This window comes from Anolis carolinensis, unplaced genomic scaffold (assembly GCF_035594765.1).
Source record: "Anolis carolinensis isolate JA03-04 unplaced genomic scaffold, rAnoCar3.1.pri scaffold_13, whole genome shotgun sequence".
Classification (NCBI taxonomy): Eukaryota; Metazoa; Chordata; class Lepidosauria; order Squamata; family Dactyloidae; genus Anolis; species Anolis carolinensis.
In genome coordinates this window covers 2,409,121-2,421,159 of record NW_026943824.1, presented here as the reverse complement: position 1 = coordinate 2,421,159, position 12,039 = coordinate 2,409,121, and the positions used below count along the sequence as shown (strand labels likewise).

The 12,039-nt window shown below is 39.7% G+C and overlaps 1 protein-coding gene across 7 annotated transcripts in view; it reads left to right on the top strand.

The window, feature by feature from the left end:
• The window catches only part of sdk1 (sidekick cell adhesion molecule 1), a 615,491-nt gene that overhangs the window by 280,066 nt on the left and 323,386 nt on the right, over positions 1 to 12,039 (top strand). The gene's annotated exons all lie outside the window — the stretch shown is intronic.

The following is a 12,039-nucleotide window of genomic DNA, read 5'->3' as shown; positions in this document are numbered from 1 at the left end:
TAAAAACAGTCATAAAAAGTCAAAAAGTTAAAAAGTTAAATTAGCCTCCCTGCATAAAGCAGTACCTAGAATTTTCAACTCAACAGATGCAACTGTTTTTCGAGCTGCTTAGGTCAACAGCAAGCTAGGCTTTTACCAGTCGGGAGCTCAATCTGACTCAGGCTTCGATCCCATGACCTTTCATCAGTAGTGATTTATTGCAGTTGGCTACTAACCAGCTGTGCCACAGCCCGGCACAGATGGGCGTAGTAGTACGAATATCAGTAGTAGTGTGAACATGTGAATCTCTCTTCTACTGAGTCCATTCTGCCATTGCTTCCTGTAATCAATCCCATCTGATTGGATATGTGTGAGATCTCCAAAGCTTAAGGTGATGCCACATACTCATATATGTGACTCTCCTGATATGTCCATAGCCAACCATGAAGTACATACTTGGGGACTTGTCACTTGGAAAGTCACACATTCCCCACTGGCACCCAACATAATTTTAATTAGAAGCCATAGATTGAAATAATAATAATAATAATAATAATAATAATAATAATAATAATAATAATAATAATAAAACTTTATTTATACCCCGCCACCATGTCCCCGTGGGCAATGGGCATTATTTCACATATGCCAAGTTTTTGGTAACAATAAAAGTAACTAAAATAGGTGCAATTATGTTGCAAAAGGAGTGAAATGTCATTCATTGTGTTATTACGCACAAAGTACTACAGTAATGGAACATCTACTCAACCAAAGCATTAATTAGAAGTACGTTGTATTTGATGTTGACCCTCATTATGTTGTGGCCCTAATTTAGTAATATAATATAATTATGTCTTAATTATTGCAACAAAGAATTAATTACAAATTACTTGCTGTTTCCAAGAACTGGCTTATCCCAACCTGTTTAGTTATAGTATTATTTCCCAAGAAAAGGAGGGACAAATATGAGGAAGAGAGGTAGAAATTGCTCCTCACCTCATGTCATAAGCAGATTGCCAAAAAGAGCTTTTGCAATCTGAAATCTTCCTCATATTTCCAGGCTTTCTGTTGGGTAGACTGTTTGGTAGATGCCTTGGAGTTGTTGTTGTTGTTGTTGTTGTTGTTGTTGTTGTCCAGTGGTCACCCTACCTGAGCCAACAACGGTAGTTCGGAGGTGGAGTCCCGTCACTTGGCTTTTGCCTTCCAACTTCCTTGCACAGAGAATCTGCTTCTAAATCACATTTCTGCATGATCTCACAAAACCTGTCTGTGGCTCCCTCCTGAGAGAGTACTATCTTTGTGCACACTGACAAGGATATTTCTCTTGCTTTAGTATGCCATAAAAATATACAGCTCTCCTCAGCATCAGTTCCACTGATCAGCTTTTTAAAATTCATTCGGAAACACGGACCGTCGTATTGCAAATTCCGTCGTTAAAAGAACACAATGTTATTTTGCATTGCTGGCTGGGTAAAAGATTTAAACTCACCGGCTCCCCCTGGCGGCTCTCAGGGGCACGATAACATCACGCCATCGCTCAGTCCAGATGTTTTGAAAGTCCAATTCAGGGCTGGGAAAGTTGTGTCCCTCCAAATGCAATTGGATCACAGTTTCTGTGTGTCTCAGCCATCTTGGCCACTGCTGAAAGATTATGGGAATTGTCGCTCACCAGCATCTGGAGTCAATAATATTATATACGAATGTTATACCCCAGCCACCTTTGGGTTATGAACCTGGTTCAGAAATGAACTTTGACCAGGATGAAGCTTATTCTGACCTTTTGCCCAATTCTCCGAGCTCCTTCCAATTATAGACCCCAGCTGTGGATAGCTCCGATGCTTCCTTAATTGGGAGAGATACTGAAAACATGACTCCCGTGGAAGAACCAGATGTCCTGAGTTCCCCAGGGAATGTATCCTTTAACAGAAGGGAGTTTCTGCATCGCCAGAGATCAGAAAAACAGGAGATGCAAAGGAGTCAACGTTTGGCATCTAGAGGGGATAATGGATTGGAGATTTCCTTGGGAACCTTTGGGGAGTTGGTTTCCCTTCGCTATGATTAGATCTAAGTTCCATAAAAGTGTCTTGCACTCTGAACAATTCATGGTGTCAACGTAGTGACTTTTGAGGACACTTCACCGTTTCCAGTTCCCTGATTTCACCAAGCCAAGTCTCCTGTTCCTGGCGGCCAAGCCGAGCCGCGACTCCCGATTTAATCCGGAGTAAATTCATGTCCTTGCCTTGTTCCTGAATCCAGATTGCTTTCAGCTTCGTCTTCTGCCTGCCTTGATATCCAAGACTTCCTAGTGACTTTGGACCTTGTTATTCATCCTGTTTTCTTGTTGTTTCCCCGCTCAAGAACTTCCCAACAGTTTTGAGCATGTTTCGGTTTCTGGACTTTGGACAATAATATTGGACATATCTCTTCAACTCTTTGGACTAATTCATACAATTTCTCAAAGGACTATTGCTCACTCAACCTTTCCACTTATTCTTTCCTGAATTTATTATTGTTTTAATAAAGATATTGTATGATTTTTGGTCTCTGGTTGGTTTCCAGTGCTCACGCTGCCTTGGGGTGCCACAACTAACTTGGGGACCCGTCAATGCCCAGGTAATTTGAAAGAGGCATTGTTTGTTTTGGGGTGTTAGGTCATATCAGTTTGGTAATCTGTAGTTCTGTCTCTTAGAAGAAAAAAATCAGTCTTTCCTTTTTTTTTAATGGAAATTCCTATTAAAATGCATAAGGATGTGGGTGATCTACAATTCCCAAAATGGTGGGTTTCTGTGCCAAGTTTGGTCCAGATCCATCATCAGATAGGTTCAGTGTTCTCTGAATGCAGGTGAACTATAACTCCTGGATGTCAAGGCCAATCACCCCCAAACACCACCAGTATGCAAATGTGTGCCAAGTTAGTTGCAGATCCATCGTTGGTGGGGTTCAGAGTGCTCTTAGATTGCAGGTGAACTATACATCCCAGTGCCTCCGATTCCTATAAATCATGATGAATTCTCCCCAAATCTCTCCAGTATGCTGTTGTGACTCAGCCACAGTATAGCCAGAGTCAGGATGAAGAAGGGGATTCTGGGTTTCAGATACAAGAGCCAGTTGAGCCAGAAGATGATGGCATGGGAATGCAGGCTGACTCAGAGGCTAGAGAATTGCAGTTTGAGCATAATGACCCCAGAAACCATAGATAATGGCCAGGAAAACATTCCCATGGGAATTAATGAGCAAGAGAGCTCTCAAGTCCCGGTTCAGGTGCAAGATAACGATAACGAAGACCTTGATTAATCTAGGGCTGACTGTCTGTTATGGCGAGGTTTTCAGGTCCGTAGGAGTGAGAGGCTAGCGGGAAAGAAAGAGGCCAGTTCTGGGAAAAGGAATGCCTTTCTCCGGTGCTTTTAAAAGTGTGTGTTTGCAGATAGCTCATTGTCAAAGCAAATCCTCACTTCATCTGTGTGGATGTTCTTGTTTCATGCTTAGGGAGAGTTTTCCTGGATCTTTGCACCTTTGGGCCTGGTTTTTGGGATCTACTGACTACTGCCTTGACTTGTGGATTATTTGATTGCTGTGGTTTATGGACTAATGGATTTTCATGACTTATGAACTATTTGGATTCCTATTGACTCTTTTACTGCAACTTTGAAAAACCTTTCAACTGCCTGCTTTGATTTATATATTTGCTTTTGCTCAATAAAACTTCAAAAGACTGTCTTCTGTGTCTGACTGAGTGTCTATAGCAAGGTGAACTATTCTGAGGTGCAACATATGCTTAGTTGCCGATTAATTCCTCTGATTGCAATGTGTCATAGGAAAGGATAGGAAAGGGTTAAGGGAGAGGCAGTGGGCGGGGTCATGCAAATAGGGAGAGAAAGGAACACTGGGATGTTCTCGCTGTAACCTGCAATGTCTTTGGAGAGAGTGACTTCACGGGGAAGTATAGCCTGTTTGTGGAGGCCGGAGGCTGTCGGTGTGAACGGACACCCGTGCCACATATACACATTCAGATTTTCACTTTTATTATGTGTATAGATGGCTGTTCATGTAGAACTCTCACTCCCTCGAATAAGATTACCGATTCCTGCCAGCTAGATTTTATTTTAAAAAGATTGAAAAAAATGTATATGAAAAACGACTTGAGTGTTCTTTGGATGAGATGTCTCACAGCGATATATATTATTTCATGTGAAAAGCTCTGATGTGGTGGATGCTCCGTTCCTGTGCCAAAAGCAGCCCCTCGCTGTGCGATTGGGGGGAAGGTCAGGTCAGTCGCAGAGTCTGAACTCCCAAATTGCTCTTTGAGCACAAAGACTTGTCAGAAGCCAAGTTCAGAGTAGAGAACAAAAAGCACGCCGGCTTTTGAGCTGAGCTGCTAAGCTGACACTGGGAAGCCATATAACAATGCGTCAGCTTAATTTCCTAAACACTGCAATGTGTACGGTTTGTTCCAAAATGTTCCTGAAGTTAAGGCTTGGCTCTTGTATTGACACATTTTTAAAAACAATGGTTGTGGTAGAGAGACCACTGCTTTGCCGAAGGAAGAGAAAGGGTGCAAACCTGCATTTTGATATACAGTAGAGTCTCGCTTATCCAACGTAAATGGGCCGGCAGGACGTTGGATAAGCGAATATGTTGGATAATAAGGAGAGATTAAGGAAAAGCCTATTAAACATCAAATTAGGTTATGAATTTACAAATTAAGCACCAAAACATCATGTTAAACAACAAATTTAACAGAAAAAGTTGTTCAATACGCAGTAATGCTATGTAGTAATTACTGTATTTACGAATTTAGCACCAAAATATCACAATATATTGAAAACATTGACTACAAAAATGCGTTGGATAATCCAGAATGTTGGATAAGCGAGTGTTGGATAAGTGAGACTCTACTGTATTTGAAAATAGGTGTCCTGCTTAGCTTTGGAGTGGCCAAAGAAGGAAAAAAAATGTGGACATCAACAAACTACAAGGAGACAAATACTGTATATACTCGAGTATAAGCCTAGTTTTTCAGCCCTTTTTTAGGACTGAAAAAGCCCCTCTCGGCTTATACTCGGGTGAGCGTCCTGGCTGGCTTATACTCGAGTATATATGGTGCATTTATTATTTTTCTCTATTTTTATTGGTATTATTAGATTTATTATTTTACTTGATTATTATTGTTAGTATTACATTTATTTTACTCTATTTTTATTTTTATTATTATTTCATTTATTATTTTACTCTATTATAACATGTATTATTTTCCTATATTATTTATTATTATTATTATTATTACATGTATTATTTTACTCTATTATTATTATTATTAATAATAATAATAAAACGTTTATTAATTCACTCTGATATTATTATTGTTAGTATTACATTTATTATTTTACCCTATTATTATTATTAAAATGATACATAAGGGCATTTACATTGAGAATAATGATTTAATCAAAGTTGGACAGTCTTATCTTAAATTAGAGCTTTATGTAAATATTCAAAAACATTTAACCTACCAATGCCTCGTTTAATGTAATTTTATTGGTTTCTATTTTTATTTCTGAAATTTACTGCTCTCGGCTTATACTGGAGTCAATGTTTTCCCAGTTTTTTGTGGTAAAATTAAGTGCCTCGGCTTATATTCGGGTTGGCTTATACTCGAATACATACAGTAATTCCTCATGGCAAGTCAATAGTTCTGGGAAATGCCAGCCTATTTTGTGGGTATCATGCCTCGTTGTTGTTGTTTACCTTCCTTTTTTAAAAAAATATATTTTTATTGAAGTTTTACCTTATAAGATAGAGTAAATTAACATCAAAAGAGTGAGAACATTTGATTGTATAGAAAGTAGGAAAACTGTGATTAAAAAAGGATCAAAAGGGGGGAGAGAGAAAAAAAAACCCAAAAACCAAAAGCAAAGCTAAAGTGTCCATATATATATATATATACACACATACACACACACACACATACACATATACTTACACATATACATACACACATACATACACACACACACACGTATACATACATATACACACACATATACACACATACATATACATACACAAAAATCTGAACAAATGGCGATATAAAAATGCAAAAGTACTTGGTAAAGAAACACACCAAAAAGCAAAAGCAAAAAAGCATTAGACACTTTGAGTAGAATCGCTAGATTAGAAGCAGCTGACATTGGTAATGTTTTAACAAAGAACTGCCAAAAACTGTTAAAGTTAAACTAAACAATCATTGTTGTTCCAGTACAACAGGTGGAAAATATAATAGTAATACTACTAATAATAATAATAATAGTAGTAGTAGTAGTAATACTAATAGTCAGGATTCCCAAGCAGTTCCTTGATTTAGTCATTCTCTAAATGTCCCAGGATTTCATTTGTGATTGACTGCCATGTGGTCAGTTTTCTTCCCTCTCCATCATCCTCTCCATGAATCCAATGCTCCTCCTCTGCCCCTGTTCCCAGCTTTTCCTCCAGTATTTATGTTTCTCGTCTGGCATCATTGCATGAGAGACTTAGACTATTTGAAAATGGTCAGGCAGGTTTTCATACTACTCAGAAAGCCCTGGGGAAATCTTCTCATACCTGGAGATTATCAAACTGTCATAGGAAGTTTCCTAGATGTGGCTGAAGCAATACACAAACCACCTCGTCCGTGAGCTCTGCCAGACTTTGACTCGTTCCTTGTACCTCAAACAGCAGTTTAGCAGACTAGCGGAGCTTTGGCACGAACAAAGGGAAAGTGACAGAAGAAGCTTCTCTTCTGGCTTGGCTTCTGCACATCAGGTGTTCTCTTCTCGATGAGGATCAGAGTCGACACTGGTTCACGGCCGAGCAAAGGGTTTCGTCTTCAAAGGAGGATCCTGGACAGTTCAGGATGGAGACTGGCACACAAAGTAGACTCACAGGAAGCTCTAACAGTCAAGGTTTAAGTGAGACAGTAACTCCGTCATGGTGGTGAGCTCCATATACGGAGTAAGATTGCTTCTGGTGGAGAAAAAATTTGGCCTGGAGAGAGGGAAGATGAACTTGTAACCTGTTCTGTTAAGGGTTGTTGTGTGTCTTTCGGGCTGTTCTGTTAAGTTTTGTTACTGGTTTCTTCTTTCAAGACAGGGGTAGTGCCTCTTAAGCCCAGAATCCCTAGAGCAGGGGTCCTCAAACTTTTTAAGTGGAGGGCCAGTTCATGGTCCCTCAGACTGTTGGTGGGACGGACTGTGATGAAATAGTCCAAAATCAGGATTGTTGTTGTTGTGTGCCTTTAAGTCATTTCAGAGTTAGGTCAACCCTAAGTCTAAAGTTTAGGAAAGAGGCCAGGTCCATGGGTCTTAGCTTGGGGACCCCTGATCTAGACGATCTCATAAGACCATAGGTAAGCAAAGAGACCCTCAAAGGCCATCTAGATGATCTCATCAGGCCACCAGAAGACTATCGATAAGGAAAGGGACCTCAAAGACCATCTAGATGGTGTCATAAGACCATAGGTAAGGAAAGGGACCCTCAAAGGCCATCTAGATGATCTCATCAGGCCACCAGAAGACTATCGATAAGGAAAGGGACCTCAAAGACCATCTAGATGGTTTCATAAGACCAAAGGTAAGGAAAGTGACCTCCAAAAGCCATCTAGATGGTCTCATAAGGCCGTAACTAAGCAAAGAAACTTTCAAAGACCATCTAAATGATCTCATAAGACCATAGTTAAGCAAAGAGACCTCCAAAGACCAAGTAGACTTAGGTCAACCCTAATTCTAAAGTTTAGGACAGGGGCCAGGTCAATGACCTTGGAGGGCCGCATCCGGCCCCCGGGCCTTAGTTTGGGGACCCCTGCCCTAGAGTGTCCAGAATTTTCAGGTTCTGAATAACCCTTGAGCAATTTCCTCAAAACATATTGACTTATCCAAGCGAAATGGGATGCATAGAATTTGTGGGGAGAGAGTGAAGCTACTGGAAAAGGGACAGACAATGGAAGGTGGGAAAACTTTTCACTTCCTCACTGTGTGAGCAGTAAATATACTAAAGGAGTACATAGGGCTTCACTGCCGTTCACCCAAAATAACACAAAACAAATAATAATATATTGTCGAAGGCTTTCATGGCCGGAATCAATAATAATATACTTTATTTATATGCTGCTCTAGCTCAGGGCAAATTACAGAACACATATGGCAAACATCCGATGCCGTTATACAGTTAACAAGGACAGACAATATATAGACATAGGTAAAGTCTTTTCCCGTGTTTTCCATTTCCGGCATCTGGAAGCTGTGCTTGACTCTGGCCACAGGAGGGTGCAGTGTTAATGTTGCAATTAATCACCGAAATTAGCATTGGAAAGGTTTGTCTCTTGCCTGGGGAAACCATGAAAATGAACAAAATCTGTCTCCCAGTATTAAAAAGCTCAAAAATCAGAACAGTAGATGGGAAGCAACACTCTGAGGGCAGAGGAGCCCCAGGGACGGCTAATGACTCTGAACAAAGGATGCCCCCCAGGCAAGAGACAAACCTTTCCAATGCTAATTAGGGTGATTAACTGCTGGCTTCCAACTGACAAAGGACTCTTGTCACACCCTGGACTCTCCACAGATATATATTTACCTTCCTTGCCTAGTTTATCCATGCCTCACAACCTCTGAGGATGCCTGCCATAGATGTGGGCGAAACGTCAGGAGAGAATACTTCTGGAACATGGCCACACAGCCCGAAAGACATACAACAACCCAGCTTTGCCGTCCTTAGATGTCCTCTGGGTTGTTATACGTGTCTTGTAGTTAGAATTGTTCTTCTCCTGATTCTCTTTTTGTATATATTGTATCAGTGTCAGAGGGAGATCCACAATAACAAAACTATTTAAATACTTAGTTTGTTTAAGTGTATGAAAGTGTTTCTCAGGCAATCTATGATGATCAGCTACAACGGGGCAAGAATAACAAATGAGTAATTTAACAGATTAATTCCATGAGTATTTCTCCAAGTCATCTTTTAACTAATCAATGGACCAATTATGTCTGATGACTCATTTAAGCAGATAAAGACACAGACATCAAGCCTATGGTTAATAAAACTATGACCAGCTGATTGTTTGAATTATCTTTCTCATCACTGCTCCACTAAAAAAAGCCATGGTAATTATAAGGCATTTTCAGAAATGTGAAATGTTACACATTAGTTTCATGTTTGCTAATAACTATTTCTTCAATTGATGTCCTACAGGCCAATCGCTAAAGATTTGATGAGTTTAATATAATTGAACAATGCAACATATTATATGCCATTTAGTGGCCTGAGCCCATTAGTCCTCCATTAGATAAAAAGCCAGCGCTATTGTACCGTTGTGTCAGGATTCAAAGGAAATATATTAGGCCCTGATCAGCATCATCTTAACCTCACATGTTCAGAAACCATTATGAAATGACTAATTTCACTAATAGGCTTCTTCGAGGACATAATGTGAATAAAAATGAAATAAGCATGAATGCTGTTCACCATTGTTCTCTTTGCAATTAGTAATAAGTAGCAAATGAAGCTCAGCCTCGATCGGCCTCTTTTCAGACACAATTAAAAACCTTGCTTCCTATGTTTCATCTATTTACCGCAAATGGGCTCCATTCCAGACTGGACTTTTAGAGGTCACCGCCATGTCGTCATTTGTTCTTTGGTTACTTTTGATGCAGTTGAAGAACTGAAAAACAGCGTTCATGGCATTGCAGGTAGAGGTGAGCATTAGTGCAAATTAACACATTTCAGCATTTACGGCTTCTTTCTAATCATTTCATTTGCTCCAAGACAAGAAAGCCTCTCTCTAGCATCAGAGATGAGTGGGCAGTTTATTAGCAAAAGCATTTACAAAAGGAAAATAGGACATTTCCCAAAAGAGCAGTAGAAAAGGAGCTATAGGATAGCATTAGTCCAAATACAAAATAAATAGTCCAAAAATGGCAAGGTACATGAAATCAAAGAAGTCAAGATCACGGAGATAAATCCATAAGCATGAAATCAGAACTTTTTCTAAGGCAAAACTCTTTTAGGATTATAGGTAACCCAGGAAACTTGAATCGTGAACTTGATTGAGAACTAAAACAGGAACATGAATCATTTGGCAACATTGTCTGCTCTGAGGCACCAAGTAAGCATCACTCAATTTAAACCCAAGTCCAACCAAGAAGCCATGAGATCGTGTCTTTCACACCTGGATTTCAAGAATTTTCCAAAAAGCTTCTGAGTGCCTTATTATTATTATTATTATTATTATTATTATTATTATTATTATTATTATTTTATGACACAGCAAACAAGATAGGTATGCTGGATTTCGTATCTCAAAATCACAAGGCAAACACTTCCCAAGTGTCTAGGACTGTGTGATGTATTTTTGGATGATGCGTGCAGATCCCAGCAGGGTGGCCTTTTGCAGTTGGCAGATCGTGATTTTGTCAATGTCTATTGTTTCCAAATGCCGGCTGAGATCTTTTGGCACGGCACCCAGTGTGCCCATCACCACCGGGACCACCTGCACTGGTTTCTGCCAGAGTCTTTGAAGTTCAATCTTGAGGTCCTGGTAGCGGCTGAGTTTCTCCTGTTGTTTTTCGTCAATGCGACTGTCACCTGGGATGGCAACATCAATGATCCAAACCTTGTTCTTTTCCACAACTGTGATGTCTGGTGTGTTGTGTTCCAGAACTTTGTCAGTCTGGATTCAGAAGTCCCACAGTATCTTTGCGTGCTCATTTTCCAAGACTTTTGCAGGTTTGTGATCCCACCAGTTCTTTGCTGCTGGGAGGTGGGACTTGAGGCATATGTTCCAATGAATCATTTGGGCCACATAGTTGTACCTCTGTTTGTAGTCTGTGCAATATTATTATTATTATTATTATTATTATTATTATTATTATTATTATTATTATTTGTCAGAGTTTTATATTATTTAGATCATTTCTTATGTGAAAATGGATAAGTGTTTGTGAGAACCATGTCCTATCCATGTATGACCAGCAGCAATTAAGACACCTGCTAAAGACTGAGTACTATTAATAGAGACTGAGTAAATCTTGAGTTAGTGAATGTGATGGTGTGAAGGTGATGGTGACAATGATGGTGTTGCTGTTGGAAAGCTGTTGGAGTGGAGCTGAAGAAAGCTTGAAGATAACATTTTGTTTCGCCAGTTGAAAGCTGCTGATAAAAGCCAAGGACTGTTATGTTTGTATATATTTTCATATAAATCTTTCTTTACTAAAAGGCAGTTTGTTTTGGGGTTTTCTCCTTGGACGAAGGGGTTGAATGTTTGGAACCCCAGTTTGATAGCTGCGACATTATTATTATTACTAGCTGTGTCTGGCCACGCGTTGCTGTGGCTAAGTCTGGTGGTATGGGAAATAAAGTATTGAGGAATTAAGGATTATTGAGGATAGACCCTGACATTAAGTCCAGTCGTGTCTGACTCTGGGGCTTGGTGCTCATCTTGTCTACACTGCCATATAATCCATTTAAAATCTGATAATCTGTATTTTATAGGCAGTGTGGAAGAGGCCTGATTGAAGTGGCCCTGGGTTGAGTGGGTTGCTAGGAGACCAAATGGGTGGAGCTTAGCCTTCTAACTGGCAGCAATTGGATAAAAACAATTATTCCTCTCCCTCTAATGAGGACTTTATATTTCTTTTCTTTTTGTTGTATGAACGTAGAGGCATGGATGGGGGGTTGTGCTGCCAAGTTTAGTGTTTCTGGGATGTGTAGTTTTGTTGTTTTGTCCTAGGCCAAAATTTCATTACCCTTTTATATATATAGATTATTATTAATACTTTATTTTTGTATCCCACCACCATCTCCCTGAAGGGACTCGGGGCGGCTAACATGGGGCCAAGCCCTGACAAACAAAATATAAACAAGTTAAAATATAAAACAAAGCAATAAAAATAACAAGCAGTATAAAATCAAAAACGAATTCAATTACTCTACCTTTCACTCCCTGCGGAGACCTAACTTGCCCAAGGACCAGGCAATATGGAGTGGTTCAGTGTCTCTTTTGACTCTCAATTTCTTACCCTTGGAAATCCACAT